At 41.5% G+C, this 21,339-nt stretch overlaps 1 protein-coding gene across 1 annotated transcript in view; it reads right to left on the bottom strand.

Annotated features, from left to right (window-relative positions):
* The window catches only part of trol (terribly reduced optic lobes), a 1,293,721-nt gene extending 1,281,522 nt beyond the window's left edge, over window positions 1–12,199 (bottom strand). The window contains exon 1 of the mRNA XM_067129897.1: window positions 12,073–12,199. The gene's annotated coding sequence lies outside the window, so the exon portion shown is untranslated. The remainder of the gene's footprint in view (window positions 1–12,072) is intronic.
* Window positions 12,200–21,339: the final 9,140 nt, after the last annotated feature.

Here is a 21,339-nt window from a genome sequence, read left to right on the forward strand (position 1 = left end):
ACGTCTTCGTCAGGGACGATGCCGTCCACCCCCCAACTAACCAGGCCCTACAGGGGGGTCCTTCCGCGTGTTTGAGAGGAACAACAAAGCCTTCCACCTCGCCCTGCACGGGAAGGACGACTGGGTGTCAACTGACCGCCTCAAACCCGCCCTCCTGGAGGAAACAGCAGACGGCATCACGCAGCGCCCTCCTCCAGAGCCGTCGCCTCCGCAGCCGGGCCACCTCAAAAGACAGACACGGGGCTGCTCCCAAAAGCAACCAGCCACACCCACAGCCAGCTGCTCCCACTCACACCGCACCCCCCAAGCTCACTTCGCGGAGCCGCGGCACTCTCCAACGTCCCAGCAGATACCTGGACTAATCAGACGTTACCCACGTCTTGGGGGGGGGGGGAGTATTTGTAAAGTCCCCGCTAAGCGGGTCTTCTATGATGAATGACCCGTTTTCTATATGCTGCTCCTATAGGAGCGGGTCAAGCAGGATCAGCCATACTGAATCAACCACACTTATCCATGTAAATTTGTATCTGTTACTAACTTATTTTGCATATGTTTCTTTTGCACATGTATTAGAATATTGTTAGATCAGTCATTGTCCATTTTCTTTTAACTCAACTTGTATTTATCCATTGTAATTATTGTCGAGAATAATTGACCTCAGGTCACCAAGATTCTATTGTATTCCTGTGTGACGTCAGTCTGCCACTATATAAACGGCCTGCGTCCTGAATAAAATAGCAGTAACTTTCCTCCCGCTCATTATTTAGCACCTCTTAAAAACTGTCGCTGTAGCACTACAATTCCATAAGCGATATTGTTCCCTAGAATTTAAGAATTACACTTGAAACAACGCAAAGTATTAGGTAAAAGGTTCCAAAAGGAAAACATGAACTTCTATGTGGGGAGGATGAAATTTGGCATATGATTTAGCATTACACCCAACATAACCCATAGTTGAACCAAAAGTGCGATGACTGCAAACTGAAGCTGGATTTTCCGACGAATACCAGATTTCCAAAATCCTACATAATTTTTGAAACAGAGCAGAACAACCAATCACATTTCATCATTATATGTGTATATACTCACAGTTCCAAGTGAAGATGTTCCTGATACGTAATTCATGTTTACTGCAATGCACTTGGACAAACAAAATCCGATCAGGAACTTCACTCCGTGACAGTGATAACATAGGCTATACACAGAGCTTACAAAAATTCAAGCATGTAACATTTGCTGTAACATATTTTTGTAATAGTAAATTTGTAAAATATATGGGCATGAGTTTCGTTTTGTACTAAGCATGTTCAGGAAACTTAAGGTCACAACATGAAAACTCCAGCCTCAATTAATAGTTTAAAGTAACATAATACCACATCACATCCAAAATACCAGAAAAACCTGGTGTATTTCGTTTAAAATCACTCACCTTCTTCAAAGGATTAGCCTAAGTATTTCATTTTCTGAGCCTGCACACATCTCTGTAAGCCTTTTTATATATACATGATAAATGTAAAGGAGACAGCTGCACAAAGACGTAGACTATTAATATATTCCGACTGAAGAATATTGAAAAGGGCGTATGTAATGCAGTTGCAGTGGGATAATTTGAGAAATTTTACCATCTTTTGTTTATAATTTTACGTTCATCCCCAAGGGGCTACTACTAAGCCTGGTGTCCCACGAACTTTCACCATGTATAGTATCAGCCCTCGGGGGATGAACGTTAAAACAAACCAAAGACGGCAAATTTCTTACCTTACTAAATTTCTCAAATTACCTCCCCTCTACTGCATTATATACAGCCATTTCTACATGCTTGTAAAAAAATATATCAATAGACAATATGTTCGTGTGGCTGTCTCCTTTACATTTACCAAACACACTATTTACAACAGACATACTTATAACACTGTGATATTTACACACAAGTTCCTCTTTTAAGAGTTACTGATTGTCAGTGTTCTAGAGAATAGCCCTCACATACAACGAAATGCTGTAATCATGTTGATTTGCAACTCAAAAGCTATTACGTCCAGCAGATGACATTGAGAAATAGTCTATTGCAAAATGGTTGAGCACACATCATTCGATAATACTACAGAACACGGCCTATTACCTTGGAAATTGAGTTTTCCTATACTGAGTGTTGCTGATGAAGGAGGTGGTGTTGTTATTTTGGCAGTCAATTATTATTAACCTCACTCTCTATCCAACAAGGTTGGGGACTCTTTGGGTGGGGTAAAACACAGGGAGAGAGGGCAGACATGTCATTGTTATGCTGGCCACCCTGGAACGGTTCTGCACATGTGCAACACATCTGGGAGCCATAAGTTCAAGAAAGGATTGGCTGAGGGAAGGGGAGGGGCCTGATGAAGGACACCTATTATAAAAGGAACTATACTAACCTAACCTAGTAGGCCATGCTACTTAGCAGGGGGCTCCGGTCCCCGGCCCCCTCTCTGACCACTCCCTAAGCTATTTTCACTTTTCTTCAAACTGCTGTTTGCCTTTAGTATGCATGCTTAAGAGGGTTTTCCTCAACTTGGAGTTCATATTGTAACATATATAATTGGCTGGATATGTATCTATCTGATTGTGTCCTTCCCTCTCCCCCCATTTTCCTCAATTAGCCACTCAGCTTTTCACCAAAAGTTCCCCTATAACACTGCATATGCGCGATAGCATTCCAGGATGGCCAGCATAGAATAACATATCACCTTACTCTCCCTGTGGTCTACCACACCCAAAACCCCACATTCCCAAGGGGTACCCTACCTTGTTGGATGGCATTCTGAAGTTAATCACAGGTTAATTACAGTCGATTGCCAAAAAAATAACAGTAAATTCTTGATAAGCAACCAAAATAACAGGGAAAAAGTCAAAGGTAATTCCAAGTATTAGCCCCGCACCTGATTTTACCTTGGAAACTGGTTTTTTCTCCACTTTTATGGCTTCTGATACTGGAGGCAAGTTTGTTTGTTGGCGGCCAAGTGTCATTTGCCCCTGTAACGACCCGAGTGGGCCGTTATGCAGGTTCTTTAACATACTCAGGACGGGGCTGTCATGACTGACGGCAGATGCAACAAACAAAGGAGGAGAAAACAACAAAAAACAATAAAGTAAGCTTAATATTAATTTATTAAGGCAAGTATTTACAAGTGAGTCAGGTCTGGTAAAAAGATAAAAACCATAAATACAAAAAAAGCCAAAAGGCAGCACTAAACAAAATCAAGTTAAATAAACAAAAAGTAGCTTTAAAAAAAAAGGCAAAAATAAACAACAGCAGGCAGAAAAAAAAAAATACCAAACATACGTCCTCCATCGGGGCACCAAGACAGCCCTCAGCTGCGCAACAGGGACAAGAACCCACCAACCAGAATACCCCGATGGAGACGTCAGGACAGCCTCACGCTGTCATCAAAGATGAGCAGCTCGTGGTCACACGACTACTCATGGTCACACTCCACCTCTACGTCGTGCTCCACTTCGTAGGCGTGCTCCAATTTGCTGCTCAAAAACTCGACCAACGTCGACTCCAAAAACTGCCTGCTGCTGCTGCCACAGCCGCTACCTTCGCTGCCCTACCAGACCCGACTGACGAAAGAAAAACGGCAGCTCACCGACGAGAACATCAAAACGAAAAAACTTGAAGGTAAGGAGGCAGCAATCCACAAAGGGAACGAGCGGGGAACCAGCAGTTCCGCAAAACCATCACTAACGTGACACCTCCCCACCTAAAAGAAAAAAAAAAAAAAAAAAAAAAAAATATTTTTTTTTTTTTTACACTCATGCTCCCCTCCAATGCCGTAACAACCCCGCCAGCCAAAACAGAGCCATCCTGTCACGGTCGCCACTCTTAAGACCCAGTTCAGGCCGTACTTTGCTTCCTGAAACATCTGCAGTTGGCGTTTAGAGGATTACTCCTTGAAAATTGTTTTTGAAGCTGCCCTTCGCAGGTACAGTTCTGTCACCTGCGACGTCTTGTGTCCTGTAGCTGTCGCAGCTGTCTTTGTCACCTGCGACTTTGTCGTGCTGCCTCCTTGGTGAATATCCTTGTCCAAGGAGTTGGGTGCCGTCGCTTTTTCCCGGTACTCCCGGAGTTTTGAGCAGCTTTCTATGATTATTTCAAGGACGCCCTTATAAGCTGCAGCTGAAGGAGCAATCTGGCTCGTGAGGTGGTGGCAGTAGGGAGAAAAGCACCAGGTAGGAGTCTGTTTTTGTGTTGGCCGGGCAAGATCGCCACCAGCTTCCCCTCATCTGTGGTTACCTGTGTGTTCGTCCCCTCTCCTGTTAGCTGAGTCCAGTTGTGTTGAGAACACGGCCTCCCTTAAGGCGATAAGTTTATTTTGGATCACGGCTTTTCGTCTCTGAGTAAGGAGGTTTGAACTGTGTAAATATAATTCTATTTTACTATCTTTAAGTTTATATATATATATACGTATATTGTTACGATAATTCTATATCTATCTGATTACTTATAGACCCTGATGGTCTCTATGGCTAATTAGCCTGATTATTATCTAGTATTAGTCGGTGTGTGTTTAGACTGTAATTTGTAGGTAGGAATTTAAGTGTTTTCTCTCTTTTTCGACCTTTTCCTTCTTTCCTCCATTATTAGATATAGGTATTTATTGGTATTAAGTTTGGGTCTGGCCAACCTCTGAAAGAGACATTATTCTTGTCAGTTTTTTTTTTTAATTTATGCATCTCTTCTTTTATTATCATTTCTGTCTAGGGTTTAGCTCTTTAGCTGTTAGGTAATCCCACGGGATAAATTAAGGACTAGTGTGAGTCCTAGATACTTGCAAAATTGACTTGGTGTTTTTTTTTTGCTTGTTAATAAATATTATTGAGTTTTCCCGAGTGTTTTCGTTTTCCATTGACCATTGTCTGCCAGTTACCTGTGTACATCACTGAGCATACCTAAAGTTTAATTAGGGTGCACAAAAGACCTGCACCACGGCCCAAACAGGGTCTTAAGAGCCCCCCTAACTCTACTCAACAGTAAAGGGGGACTGTGGGAATCCAGGGTCTGGGTGAGGGAGAACAGGGAAGTGGAGCGGACATGTTTACGTTATGGGGGCGCTGGCTGGAGGGGAGAACGAGAGTGAGCCATACGCAAAAGGGAGGGAGCGGCTGAAAGGGTGGGGGATAATGAGGCAGGGAGGTAGAAAATTTTTCACATGACCCAAAAGCAGGGGTAAGTGGAGAGTGGTGCAAGAAGGGGGTGGGAGGTAGGTTGCGCAAGCGGGAAACGCGTCGGGAATGAGTGCAGGTAGAAGCGTAACACGGGGGATGAGAGAGAGGAAACACTGCCCGGTAACGGGGACGGGGACAAATCACGGCCGACAAAAAACAAACTTCAACTTTACCAGAGGCTGTAAAAGTGGAGAAAAAAATCAGTTTCCAAGGTAAAAACAAGAGCAGGGAGGCACTTAGCATTGGCTGGACGTAGCAACCTGACAGGAAAAAACAATTTGCTGATAAAAAAAAAGTTGACACCAACAGAACTAACTGGCGTAATACTTACCTTAGGGACCGGGAAGGTGTAGATCAGCCACTGCTTTCAAAAATGCGTGGAACCTGGTGTTGGGGTCAAGGAAGTGAATCTGGTAAAAACTACACCTCTCCTGGCCCTCGTCCTGAGCTGCACCGTAGGTCCTGTCGCACCTAAATGCCCTCTTCTGCAGGTTGAGATGGCACTATCTCCCGCAGTGAGGACAAAAGCACTGTGTTTTTAGTAGGCCGTGATCTTGGCAAAGCCTAATTAAGCGTTCATAATTGTCTAAGTAATAGGCAGAAAAGATGCGGTAACTGAGATAGCAGTTAGCGCAAGACACTGGGAGAGTGTGTACTGGGTTATCGGCTCAGACGAATGTGACGTGAACAGAAGGGATTCAGCCATTGTACTGAACTAGAAAGCACAAAGTGTGTATGTTTTCAGGTGTAGGTCTGGGCAGTAGATAAGGGTTGTGGTGGGTCAAGGGGGTGGTATGGGGGTTTTGGTGCAACTGGGTGTTGAGGGAAGGCTTTGCATGAGGACCTTGGGGGGGGGGGACTTATGCGGTGGTAACAGGAATGGTTTTGTTGAAAAAGCTTTGCGTTGGTTATGACAGTAAAGCAAAGAAACCAAACTTGGGTAAGAAAAACATGGCTGGGCACAAATTTTTTTTTGGGGTACAGATACGCTTTCGCCGTGTTTACTACTGGGTTGGCGGATTAAATGCATTTCACCGTGTTTAGTAATGGGTTTGGGGAAATGGAATCCAGTTGGTTATGAGAAGAGAATAGAGGAACGGTACTGCCGTGTGAAAAATGTGTAGGGAAAGTTTTTTTTTTGGGGGGTACAGATACACTTTCGCCGAGTTTAGTACTGGGCTGGCGGGGTCAATGCATTTCGCCGTGTTCAGTACTGGTCCCCCCCCGGGGGGGGGGGTGTTACCTGTGTTGCAACAAGTGCGAGTAAGTGCAACCAAGGATGTTGAAACTTACAAGAATAAACTCAAATACGTGTAAGTTTCTTCTTTGCTGTGTTAACTTACAGTTTGGGAGGATTGCAAGCAGGGTGTGTTAGTTTCATGCGTAGGGAAAACATGTTAAGTTATTGCACTTGCTGGATGGGATATGAACTGTTCAAAACAGATGTACCCGTGTCCTGTCATGTGCAGGACACGTATGTGAACCCCGGGGGGCGGTTCACATACGCCCCTAATCTCCGAGTTTCCTCACTAAGAGTGACGGATGAACCAATGGCTCCCCAATAAATGTTCGGGAGGACAGTAGTAATGGGAGAGGTTGCCTTTGTGTCGCCTCATTTAATGTTCTTATTTGTTCTCTGTTTATTTAGCGGTTTCTCATGTCTGGGGTGCCGTAAAAAATAAATTTTGGCCGGTTTCTTATGCCTCGTCATACACTCCACCCATAGTCCTGTTTCCCTAAGGGTCCCCTAAATTGTAGGGTAGAAACAAGCGGATAAGCAGTTACTTACCCAAATAACACTGTCCCTGGGGGTATACGACACTCATAACCCCGCATTCCCATCAGGTCCCCTAGCTTATTGGTTGAGAGGGAGCAGACCACCTGTCCCCGGGGTATACCCCACCATAACCCCACTTTCCCATCTGGTCCCGTGCCTTGGTGGATGAACTTCAGGGGTTAATTACAGGTTAAATTACATTTGTCTGACAAAAATTAAAGGTAAATCCATAATTAGCAACCCAAAAACTGTAGAAAAAGTCAAGTTAGAAGGCCGCCGCCGCCACGGAGCTACTACTTAGGGTAGAACTAAGTAGTAGCTCTGTGGCGGCAACGGCATTATGACTTAACTTTTTCTACAGGTTTTTGGTTGCTAATTATGGATTTACCTTTAATTTTTGTCAGAGGAATGTAATTAACCTGTAATTAACACCTAAAGTTCATCCAACAAGGTAGGGGACCAGATGGGGAAGGAGGTTTATGGTGGGGTATACCCCGGGGAGAGGTGATCTGCTCCCTCTCAACCAACAAGCTAGGGGACCCAATGGGAATGCAGGGTTTCGGGTGGGGTATACCCCCGGGGCAGTGTTGTTTGGCTATATAACGGCTCACATGCACGTTTGTATTCTCCAATTTAGGGGACCCCTAGGGAAAGCCGGGTTTTTGGGTGGGGTAGATGACGAGGCATGAGAAACCGGCCAAAATTTACTTTTTACGACACCCCAGATATGATAAACCACTAAATAAACAGGGAACAAGCGAGAACATTAAATGAGCCGACACACAGGCAACCCCTCCCATTACTACTGTCCTCCCGAACATTTATTGGGGAGCCATTGGTTCATCCCTCACTCCCTTACTGAGGAAACTCGGAGTTTGGGGCTAACCCCCCCCCCAAAACCCTTATCTAACCAATCATGTTGCACTGTTATCCCCCCACTGAGGAAAACCCCCTAAACATTGTCACTCAAAGTTGCTAACGTGCCCCCTCCTTGGGGGGCTGTCCTTCTTCCGGGGTTCACATACGCATCCTGCACATGACAGGCAGGGGTACGTCTGTTTTGAACGGTTCATATTTCGTCCGGCAAGTGCAACAGCTTGTTAATCTGTTATACCCACGCATGAATCTAACACACCCCGCATGCAATCGCCCCACAGCAAAGAAAAAAACACATATGCTTTTGAGTTTATTCTTGTAAGTTCCAACGTTCTTGGTTGCACTTACCCGCAATTGTTGCAACACAGGTACCCCCCAGACCAGTACTGAACGCGGAGCAGGGAGATTATATCCCCCCGAACCTAGTGCTAAACACGGCGAAATGCATTTACCCCGCCATCCCAGTACTAAACTCGGCGAAAGTGTATCTGCATCCCCCCAACAAAAAAAAAACTTTCCCTACACACTTTTTTTGCACGGCAGCAATGTTTCTCTGCTTCCTTATCATAACCAGCTGAATTCCATTTCCCCGAACCCATTACTAAGCATGGTGAAATGCATTTAACCCGCCAACTCAGTACTAAACACGCCAGAATGCATTTACCCCGCCAGCCCAGTGCTGTACTAAACTCAGCGAAAGTACATCTGTACCCCAAAAACAAAAAACTTTCCCTACACACCTTTTTCACATGGCAGCATCGTTTCTCTGCTTCCTTATCATAACCAGCGGGATTCCATTTTTTCCAAACCCATTACTAAACACGGCGAAATGCATTTAACCCGCCAACCCAGTACTAAACACCGCGAAAGCGTATCTGTACCCCAAAAGATACATTTTGCCCAGCCACATTTTTCTCAAGCATTCATGGTTTCTTTGCTTTACTGTCATAACCAGCGCAAAGCTTTTTCAACAAAACCATTCCTGTCACCATCGCGTGAGTTTCCCCCTTCCCCCCGCCAAGTACCTCACGCAAACCCTTCCCCCCCAACACCAAATTGCGCCAAAAAACCCCCACATCCCATCCCCCCTTGACCCACCACAACTCTTATCTGCTACTGATTTCTATGCCTTAAAACATACAGATTTTGCATTTTTTGTTCAGCACAGTGGCTGATCCCCTTCCGTCTACGTCGTGTTCGTCTCAGACGATAACTCGGCACACCCTCCCAGTGTCTTGCGCTAACTGCTATATCAGTTACCGCAGCTTTTCTGCCTACTACTTAGGCAACTACGAACGGTTAATAAAGCTTCGTCAAGATCACGGCCTGCTGAAAACACAGTGCTTTTGTCCCAGCTGTAGGAGGGAGTGCCGCCTCGACCTGCAAAGGAGGGCATTCAGGTGTGACAAGACCTACTGTGCAGCGCAGAAGGGCCGAAATAGGTGCAATTTTTACCAGTCACTGTTCCGGAAATCCTGGTTTTCTGGTTCCCGCCTCGACATTGAGATGGTCCTCTTCTTTTGCTTTATATACGTTTTCAAACTGGCTTACGCCGCAGCTAGATCAGAACTTAACTTGATAGTTAACTGGTGTATAAAGCAAAATAGGAGGATTGGTGGGCCCAGGACTACTGTCAAAATTGATGAAGCCAAGTTCGGCAAGAGAAAATACAACGTTGGCAGGGTAGTTGAGGGCCAGTGGGTGTTTGGCGCTATGTGTAGGGAAACCCGGGACTTTTTCGTTGTGCCTGTGGAAGACAGGAGTGCCGCCACTTTAGTGGCCACAATTAAAGAATTCATTTTGCCCGGCATGACTGTCATCTCGGACTGCTGGAAGGCCTACGATTGCCTCGGGACTGAAGGCTACAACCACCTGACGGTCAACCACTCCTTCAACTTCGTCGACCAGGGAACCGGTGCCCACAACAGCACCACTGAGAGGAGGTGGCGGGAACTCAGAGCCAGCACCCCTAGGTATGGGAGGAGGAAGTACAATTTTGTAGGCTACCTGGCTGTAGCCTATTTTAAGATTCATTTCCTCGACCCCACCACCAGGTTCCACGCATTTTTAAAAGCAGCAGCTGATCTCTACCCTCCCAGTCCCTAAGGTAAGGCCATTTAGTTGTTTTTTCCTGCCAGGTTGCTCCTTCCAGCCAGCGCTAAGTGCCTTCCCGCCCTTGTTTTTGCCTTGGAAACTGGTTTTTTCTCCACTTTTATGGCTTCTGATAAAGTTGGTAAAGTTTGCTTTTTGTCGGCCATACTCTTTGTCCCCGTCCCCGTTACCCTTCAGTGTTTCCTCCTCCCCACCCCGAGTGTTACGCTTCTACCCCTACTCGTTCCCGGCGCGTTTCCTGCTTGCACAAACTGTCTCCCACCCCCTCCTTGCACCGCTCCCCAATTACCTCTGCTTTTGGGGTACGTGAGGAAATTTCTCCCTCCCTGCCACGTTAACCCCCACCCTTTCAGCCGCTCCCTCCCTTTTGCGTATGACTCCCTCTCGTTTTCGCCTCCAGCCAGCGTCCCCGTAACATAAACATGTCTGCTCCACTTCTCTGTTTTCCCCCACCCAGAACCCTGGTTTCGGTAATTCTATATATTAGCTCTGTGCCTGTTTTTACCTTTCCACCTGGTTTTTTCTACACTTTTAGGGGTTCTGATACTGGCGGTGCATCTGTTTGTTGTCGGCCAAATGGAATGTCCCTTCGCCGTGTTTAGTACTGGCCCCGGGGAGGGTTGGTTAACCATACGTTAACAAGTTATTGCACTTGCCGGACGGGATATGAACCGTTCGAAATAGATGTAGCCATGCTCTGTCTTGTGAAGATCGCGTATGGAAACCCCATGTTGGATGGACTTCAGGGGTTAATTACAGGTTAATTACACTCAAGTGCCAAAATTAAAGGTAAATTCATAATTAGCAACCAAAAATCTGTAGAAAAAGTTAAGTTAAAAGGCAGTCGCCGCTGCGGAGCTACTATATAGTTCTACCCTGGTTTCCCACTGTCCCCCTTTACTGTTGAATAGACTTAGGGGGCAATTGACACTTGGCCACCAACAAACAAACTCGCCTCCGTTACCAGAAGAAGCCGTAAAAGTGGAGTAAAAACCAGTTTCCAAGGTAAAAACAGGCGCGTAGCTAATACTTAAAATTACCCAAGGTAATTCTAAGCCGGCTGTCCGCGGTGAGCTAGACTATGGCAATTGACGTTTTTCTATGATATTTGACTTGCTTTATAAGAATTTAAAGTAATATTTTTGTTGGGCGGCTGTAACTAAGCTGTCATTGACCTTTGAAGACTCGCGACTTGAATGCCTAACGCAGGGTAGGTCTAAGCCAGCATTCCACGGCAAGCCACCCACCCTCCATAGCTAATACGGCAAAATTGTAACCAGTAAACACCCCTAAAAATACCAACATAACGCACCCTAGAGGTTTTTACTGGTTACAATTTTGCCGTGTTAGCTATGGAGGTGGGGGGGGCGGGCTTGCCGCGGAATGCCGGCTTAGACCTACCCTGCGTTAGGTAATTCAAGTCGTGTAGTCTTCAAAGGTCAATCACAGTTTAGTTACAACCGAGCGACAAAATATTACTTTAAATTCTTGTAAAGCAAGAAAAATAACATAGAAAAACGCCAATTGCCACAGTCTAGCTCACCGCGGACAGCCGGCTTAGAATTACCTTACCCAACTCAGTTCTACCAAGTCAAATTCCAGATTAATTATAGAAGGCGAGTTATACTAGGCTAGAGTTTTACTCATTCTGCTATGCAAGATGTCATATTAAGTGGGCCAGACTCCCTAAGCAGGTCACAGCACAGAGTTCTATAATACATTGTTTGGTTGGTATACCCCCCTCTTGAAATATCACTCCCTGGGACCCCACACGTGACACCATGCATAAAGTAGGCCTAGCAAAACGTGTGCAAAGCTATTCTGCAGTAGTCTACCAACAAACATGTTGACTAAAACTAGGCCTGGATTTGCTACATTGTCCAGTGGGCCAATTTCGTTAACAGCCTATTTGCGTACTTTATTTGCTTTGGAATTAATCTTGATAGACGGCCGAAGGTAATACCTTAGCCTACCACCGCTGCACCACTTCCCTTTGTAGCCTCCAAATTTAAGGTAAGTGGTGTTAAAACATTCTCTTCCTTATTATAATACGCTAGGCCTACATTATGCAAAGATATTCATGATCTTCAACGTTTTATACTTACCTTCAGATGTTACTGTTTAGCTCAAAAGGCACAGGATGGGCGTGGAGTGGCACGTCAATCCCTCTCAACACGGAGACGTCTTAGATCTCCTAAACTCACTAGAAAGTCGCTCAGCACATGAGAAGGGAGAGCCGGCATATGCACAGTTGCCACATATGTAGAATAATAATAAACTACTAGTACATTCGGATAATCTATATTTCCTTTCTAGTGCCACCAACGTTTTTCTTTTTTGTAGCATGAAGTTTTCACAAGCTGTAACATACACGCCTAATAAGTTAATATGACCACAACCACCATTTGTGGTCGGAGTAGTTGTGATAGTTACTTATTGGTTAGTAAGTGATGTTTCACGAGTCACGACTCACACCTTGTCACCTAACACTTTTGCTTTGGCCACGCTGTCCTGAATGATCATATGGCATAAAAGGTTTTCTACATCCTCCTAGCAAGAAGCCGACCTCGTATATGGTAAGGTTATTTTATGAAATATATCCTATCGTGTGTTTCATATTTCAGTGGCTACCATAAAAATTACAAAAACGCCTACATTGAAAAGATGTATAGAAAAGTTTTGACAACACTTGCGGGTTCATATTATAGTCATGCAAAAATTTATATTTGTGCTTTCAATAGACCTTTTTAAACTATCTTGTTTAAATGAATATTTACTTCGTCAGTGCGCTGTTTAAAAGACTTCGTCACAACTCAGAGATAAGATCGATGGTCTGTGGAGTTTACTGTTGAAAATTGACCTCATAAAAATGGCACCTTGCTCAGTATCAGGTTGTATCAAGTTACACGCTTTCATTCCAGACAACAAAATTGTGTTCAACAGAAATCATTGCATTCCAGACTATAAAATTGTGTTCACACGACAAAGTTTAGAACTCTTCATTTATTTCACTTCCGAGATAAAGCGTGTGTAATACTGAATATTGGGCGTTGAGGTTGCAATATAGTGTTAACCATTTAGATGCAGTGTTGGGACAAATCCTGGTTAAATGCATCCCTGGAACGTTGATAGAATATTGAATCTACAAAACACGATGTACTTTGTATCTTTACACCAGCAATGCTCGAAATACACGCACAAATATGTCGTTTTCAATGCATCCTGCACGCAGCAGAGTAAAGTTGTTCTTTATGTCCCACATAGGCTATAGGGTTGTACTGTACAAGAAATACTGCTTATTGGCCGTACAACTGTAGAAGCCCTCCAGACCCTTCGCGCTAACAGAGCACCAGACACTTCCTTTCAAAAATTGAATGGACGACTAATCCCCTGTGTTGAACGATTAGATTCCCCACTTTGACCCAGCATAGCCAGTCAGCAGACTTGAGTGCACATATACAAACCTCAAAGCAACACAAACAGCCGCCTATTGTTAAGTGCATCCTTGAATGTGGCATATGTTCCCTGACCTTTCCATCATCCTGGCTAATTCTTTCCTTCATATACAAAATCAACGAAAAAAATAATCATGCATAAAAAGAATAATTATATTCCCAATACAACAATAATTCCCTCTTGGTCAGCTTTATACTTTTATTCAGTCGTATAAATTAATTTTTATGTAATCCTACATTCCATTTGCCTTTCATTGTACCTCCATTTTCATCTTACTTGACTGAGTTTACTCCTCTTGGCAACAGATGCCAGCAATCTCAACCTATATTCAACTTGTTTAGTGATAAATATAACGGATAATCAGTGTTTATTTTACATTTTCCGTATAGAAAAGCAAGATATGCTTCACTATAAACTACTTAAATCAAATATTCGAGTTCTCTAAACATTATGCAATGCAGTATGATACCATCAATATTGAAAGACGAAAGAGAGAGAGAGAGAATGGCAGATGACCTGTAAAGCATATTGTGTTTGATTATAAACACATACGTGTAATATTACGCCACAAGCAACATACATTTTACGCAAACACACACATATACATATAATATATATATTGTATGTGTGTGTATATATATATATATATATATATATATATTGTATGATCACTGACAGATTTTTATCACCCTCATTAAAAACTGGCTGTAAATCCTGACGGTTTCAGCTTTATTTCTAAGCCATTGACAAAGGACTAATACATAATGGTAGAAATTCACACTATCCTAGGGGGACAGCAGAAACAAATATACAGACTGTAGGCAACCAAAAATCCACACCTGACAAGGCCAGGGGGTGGAGCCATACACTCATTTGTGCTTGAGGAGATCAGATACTCTGTTTACACCTTTATTTATCCATTTTTCCCTCTCCAGTGTTTATAATCCTTAAAATTTAAACATTTTACATATTTATTTATTAATTTGAAAATAAATATAGAAAATGTTTAAATTTTAAGGAAGATGTAGACCTGGAGAGAAAAAATTATAAATAGTGTAAAGAAGGTTGGAAGTGACATACTGGCTGGGTGTCGTCTAGTTTATTACTGGTTCATCACTGAATCCATGTACATGTTGTTGTTTTTCAGATTTAGCTGGTCTTGTGCCAGCATGGGCTCTTGCTCCTAGAGCAGCCCGTAAGGTACAGAATCTTCAAGATTGTTATTGGCTGGTGCGAGCTGCAATGTAGTTTCTACACACAGACAAGACAAAACAGAGATTATGTTTCAGACATCTGTGCTTGTCGACAGACAAACAGATGGCGATTGTGAGAGACATAATAAAAGTACAATGATAAAACATATATCAAGGGAAAGGCCAGGAAACTCCACGTATGAACATTTGCATGAGATTCGAGACAGATTAATGAATACAATGCAGTAGCGTAATACGTGTAGAATGGCGAGACGTTTGGCGTCTTCACAAACAGAAACATACATGCAGTTTGATACAGAAGATTTGGTGGAACATTATGAGTACATGGTCGGAATGCTGCATGACAATGCAAGTAGTGGTGATTGTAAATGAATTGAAACAACAATGACAGACATGTTGTATGGAAGAAGTTGCGTTCCTTCGAGCGATTGCCACTGACGCATGGGAGGGAGAGAAACTGATCTTGTTTTGTCCATGGCTGACTCACTACACGCGATGCCCTGGGACCACACATTTGTCCCCTACACTAGATGTATAAACAGAGAACGTGACCTCAAGCTCAAATGAGAGTACAGCTCCACTCCAGTTACCTGTCAGGTCTGGAGTTCTGGTTTCCAATGGTCTGTATGCTTGTATGTCTGTTCCCTAGCATACATAGCAATGAGGCCAAAGCTGGTCAGGATTTACACCCAGTCTTTAATTTTCACTAGTGGTCATCTATTAATTTTATATATATATATATATCATATATATATATATATATATATATATATATATATATATATCTATATATATATATATATATATATATATATATATATATATATATATATACACAATATATATATATATATATATATATATATATATATATATATATATATATATATATATATATATATATATATATATATATATATATATATATATATATATATATATATATATATATATATATATATATATATATATATATATATTAATTTTTTTACTTTGCTCAACTGCATATTGGAGCGTGGTTTCATTCTGGATCTACTGTAGGCCTGAAGAAGGCTGTGAATGTATGGCTGAAACAGCTGTTGGCAGAGGAGTTGTGCCCCTGTAGTTAAAAGGAGACTCAAAAATTTTGGAGAAATATTATCTAACGATCCTAAACACTGCATGTGCATCAGCATTCTTTAGAATTGCTGAAGAGAAACTTCCATAAAATGTAAATGTGTGTAATGTATATACAGTATATATATATATATATATATATATATATATATATATATATATATATATATATATATATATATATATATATATATATATATATATATATATATATATATATATATATATATATATATATATATATATGTATATATATATATATATATATATATATATATATATATATATATATATATATATATATATATATATATATATGTATATATATATATATATATATATATATATATATATATATATATATATATATATATATATATATATATATATATATATATATATATATATACTGTGTTAAGTATCTTTAGATAATACTTCTCTAACCTTCGGAGTCTCCTTTTAACTATAGGACCACAACTCCTCTGCCAACAGCTGTTTCAGCCATACATCCACAGCCTTCTTCAGGCCTACAGTATATCCAAAATGAAACCAAGCTCCAATATACAGTTAAGCACAGAAAAAATTAAGGATTAATATAAAAACAAAAATCCTAAAAAAGGAAAAACTGAAAAGTCAGCAAAGAAAAATTTAACAGATCCAGATTATTCTAAATGAAGCTTCATAAGCTTTTCTCCTCAGCTCTGGTGCGTTCTGGTGGTCAGCAGTGGAACGTCCTTCAGATGTCCTTAAGACACCTAGATATTTATTGTAAACTGCAGCAGTGCTATGCTAACAGTTTCAGCAACCACACGTCACTCATAGACGTCCAACTGGTGAACATTTTCTGTCTCTAATGTGCCCCTTTAAAGGCAGTTTCTTGTCATGCACATTCACAAAATGTTGGGGTAAGGCTCCATTGTTCTGTTGGGCTTAAAGTCACGTCCTGAGGTAGCTTTACATTAAGAGGCTTGTATGCTCCAATTTGAAAACCAAATTGGTCCTTGATTCAATGGATCCCCTGGAGTTGGTGCTGTTCTCATCAAAAGGCTGGTTACCGGGATGGGGCAGCTGAAGATTCTTAGGGATACTCTCTTGTATCACGTCTTTGGTGTTACTTGCTGTTCCATAGTCAATTTCATTGTAAATCAATGTTTTTCCTTTGCTTTCTTCGTTGCTTTGGGCCTATGTTTGGAACTCATCCACTTTCCTCCTTATCATATCCTCTGTCACATTGCTGGGGTATCTGTTGTTTGTCAACATCTGCTTCACATGCTCCCATTCCATGTGGACAGATTTCCAGGTACTACAACGCGGGAAGGCCTTTCTGATGTAGGCACCACTGACGGACTTCTTGTATGAATCCGGGGACTCTCCCCTTCCATGAAGGCAGCAGCCCATATTTGTAGCTATTGTGTAGATGGCTGTAACATGCTGAACTTTTCTCTCAATGAGGACATTACGGCAAGGAAGGGTTTTCTCTTTGCTAGCTTTTTTTCTTTCTTTCTTTCTCTAAATCTTCAGCTGAACCCCCTTCTGGATAGAGTCAACAGACTATAAAACCAAGAAGGGCTCCCAAGGGAAATCAGCCTGCATAGAGAGAGTGGTTATAGGAAAAGGTGATAGATATGTAAATATGAGAGAACGGAAAGTAAAACCAGTACACCTGAATTCAGGAGACATCAGTAGAAATTGGAATTAATTTATTTCTCACTTAAATATTTGGAGATCATAAGGTTCCACAATTGCACTAGGTAAATTATTCCTCATTTTGGTTGCAACCAAGATAAAACTCCTAGAAAACTGAGTAGTATTAAAGCTAAAAATAGAAAATGACACTGTTTGCAGCAGCAGCCTACCTAGTGTATGAGCACAAACAGGTCAAATAAAGAAGAGTGCAGAGGATTTTTGTTGTTGTAGTACATTTTATACAACAATCACAATGAACTCGCTTTTGCATCTATGCCACAAGTCAACATTAAGAGTTGGTAAAATAAACTTGACTGATGACATAACTCTGCCAAGAGTTTGAGATGAAAGTCAGTACTGGAAAACCACACTGGAGAAAAGTACTCCAAACAAAGAAGAAAAGGGTTAAAACACTAGATATAATAGCTTCATCACAAAACATTCAAAAAATTTCTGCAAGATTTCAACAATTTGAGAAACATGCTTCCCAAAAGTCAATTTCTTATCAAAATTTGCACCTGAAATCTTAAAAGAGTAACTGACATTTAAAACCGTAACATTTAAATTTAAATCAGCATGCAAAGGCAAAATTGCCCATGATTAGCTAACTATCATACTTGGAGTTTTAGAAGTGTTAAGCTTCTTGTTCCAAAGCCTACTCCACTCATGAATATGTGCCAGATCTCTGCTAAAGGATTCTGCAACAACAAACCTAAAGTGCAGAGGTGGAACAACAGCTACATCACCGGCGTATGCAAACAAATTTGTTCTCCAGACCTTGCCACATGTCACGACTAGACAAATGTCAGAGACCCCAGAACGCTACCCTAAGGAACACTTGAAATGGCATGACAAGCTACTGTACTGGCCATCAATGCAGACCCTTTGGGTTCTACCTATTAAAAATTTATTTACAATATTAACAAAAGAGCCACTGATTCCCAATAACCTTAGTTGTAGATAAGTGCTTCATGATTCATAGTCACAAAGGCTGCACTAAAATCTAAACCTGTTGTGCATGCCTCTGCACCCTCATCATAAGCACTCTGTAAGATGGCAGATACTAACAAGAGTGCATCACAGGTACCAAGGCCTTTACAAACTCCAAACTGCAATGCTGGTGGCACATTATCATCTCCAACAAACCTACAAAGATGCTCAGGGAGGAGCTTCTCAAAAACTTTATGATAGGACAGGAGTAATTGTAACTGGCCTATAGTTTGAGGGGCATGAGGACAGACTTAGTCCCTTGCAATGCAGCAATGTTTCCCTTCCTCCAAACAGAAGGAAAACTTGCAAATCCAACTAACCTTCTGAGAATAGTAGAAATCTTGGCAGCAATTAAATAAGCAGTCTTTCCAAAAAAAAGATGAGAAAGATCTCTTTACAGTCTATGTTAACGAAACTGTCAACCCAAGAAGCAATTTTGACTTCTCTATATCTGAACATAACTGGAAAGCATGACTAAGGCAACCGGAAAGCATGACTAAGGCAACCCCAAGGACTTGCCACACTGGTTGCTCACAAAGACTTCAGCCAAAAGTTTTGCCTTCTGTTTAGGGCAATATAAAGCATTCCCATCATCTACTACAAGGGGAGGAATGTTTGAATCAACTCCCAAGATTGATGACATATGGAAGGACCACTACTTATGGTTACCAACCCGCTCTCATACACAACCTGAGCTTGACTTTTAAGTTCAGTGGAATTATTAAAATTGGATCGATTGTTCCTCCATAGATGATAAGCTTCTTGTTTTTCATGGTAGGCAAGCTTACATGCAGCAGTAAACCAAGGTGTATCTTTAAGATGATACTTGAGGATTTTAGAAAGAATTTTCATCTTGATAATAGTGTTAAGATGATCATGTAAACACTCGACAATATTTGGACTTCTTTAAACATCGCTCCACCTGAGCTTAAAAAGATCATAATGAATATCAACCTAATTAGCCTTGGATTTCAGGAATACAATTCTTGAAAAGCTAACACCAGGAACAGCCTAATCCATCTCCATATTAACCTATCCCAAAAGATACAATTCCTGTAAAATCTATGAATACAAGGTCAAGACAGTTGCTAGACTAGTGCGTGGGTTAATTTTCTAACTGCTTGCAACCAGGAATAGTGGAAAAATCTAAGGCAGAAACACCATAATCATCTATAGCAGTAATTGAGTTTAACCACTCTGTGTGGTGAGCATTGTAATCACCATGAAAATTAAATAAGCCTGGGAGTAAGCTTCCTGAACTGCTACCATTTTGGTAAGCAAACAGCCATTAACAGAGTCAGCCAAATCTGGGTTCCTATGCCTGGTAAAAACATAAATATTTATTAGTCTTCTACAGACTTTAACCACCCGTGTTTCATGACATCCTCTCATACAATGGCTTATGAGATTCAGGGACCCCTCTATAACATACAGAGCCATTCCACGGGCCCTTGGAATGGCATTAAACTTGAGTAAAATGGGTCTCTTAAACCTCAGAATCAACAGTTCTGAAACACTGTATGTTGCAAATCAGACACAAGAGTATAAGAGCAAAGGATATCAAAATTGACAATAACAACATGCGAGCCCTTTTTATTTTAACATAATCCACAGATATTGCTACATGAAATACATTTCTGTGATTGATTCTGTGGACCAGAGTTAAGTTCATTATCACCAGAAAAAAGCAACATGTAAAACAAGCATATAGGAATCTTTGCCAACTTAACAATATACATGTAAAGTCATTATTAAAAAGTGTATGCCCAAAAAAACTAAATTATCACCAGAATTTAACTGACCAACTGGGAGGAGTTAGGACAAATACATCTCCAGATTTGCCACACATTGAAGGAAGAACAGTAGTGATGGTTTTGAAAAAGAAGTCATGTTAGAAATTAAAGAAAAAGAAAATGACAATGCTAAGGCAACTTCTTGCTAAACCACTGTACATCCTCAGCCCTTCTACTAACCTGCCCTACATACTGAAAAATAAAGGAAGAGGGAACTGACAGAAAAGTGTGTTTGCGTGCCATAGCCTTTGTATCGGGGTCTCCCACTATCTTGGATTGGAGTTCTCCGGCTTGGAGGGTACACTCAAGCAACCTTTGCATATAACCCGAAGCAAGAGAACTCAAATTCAAGACAGTGGAAGACCCTAGTACAAAAGCTACTGTGCTGTCCAAGATTTAAGAGCAGTGATTTATTTTGGAGTGTCCTTCTAGAAGATATGCCTTGGTCAACCTACTACCCTCTATTGTAATGTTTAGAAATGAATTAGTTTTCAAGAAAATTACTAGCTTTTCTGCATAATCTGCTTCTCTGGTGATGATGACGACCTCCACATATCTGACTTAGATTCTTAGTCTCTGGTGCCAACAGTAGATCCTGTCTTCTACAAAAACCACAAACAGTACATATGGTACAGAGAACTGATTGTTACACCATTAGCATTTCAGAAAGTTTCTCCTATGTAAGAGAGGAAAGGGGCCCCATTGTGCATGTCATAAGCATCTCCTTCAACAATTTTTCAGGTGTTGGCAGGGGATCCATGCCAGATCTGTATACATCATTTATCTCAGTGGTCTCTTGAACTGGTAAACAGGCTTTCTACATCCAGGTATGATATGTCTTCCTCAGGTTTGGTGGTTTTTACAGTGGCTATGAATTCAATGGAGAACTACTTGCAGGTGTAAGCTCTTCATTGGGTGAGTCGGTGGAGATGCGGACTGTCACTTGATGGGCCGGAGTTCAATTCCCCGGCCGGCTGATGAAGAGTTAGAGGAATTTATTTCTGGTGATAGAAATTCATTTCTCGCTATAATGTGGTTCGGCTTCCACAGTAAGCTGTAGGTCCTGTTGCTAAGTAACCAATTGGTTCTTAGCCATGTAAAATAAGTCTAATCCTTC

Source organism: Macrobrachium rosenbergii, chromosome 3 (genome assembly GCF_040412425.1).
Source record: "Macrobrachium rosenbergii isolate ZJJX-2024 chromosome 3, ASM4041242v1, whole genome shotgun sequence".
Classification (NCBI taxonomy): Eukaryota; Metazoa; Arthropoda; class Malacostraca; order Decapoda; family Palaemonidae; genus Macrobrachium; species Macrobrachium rosenbergii.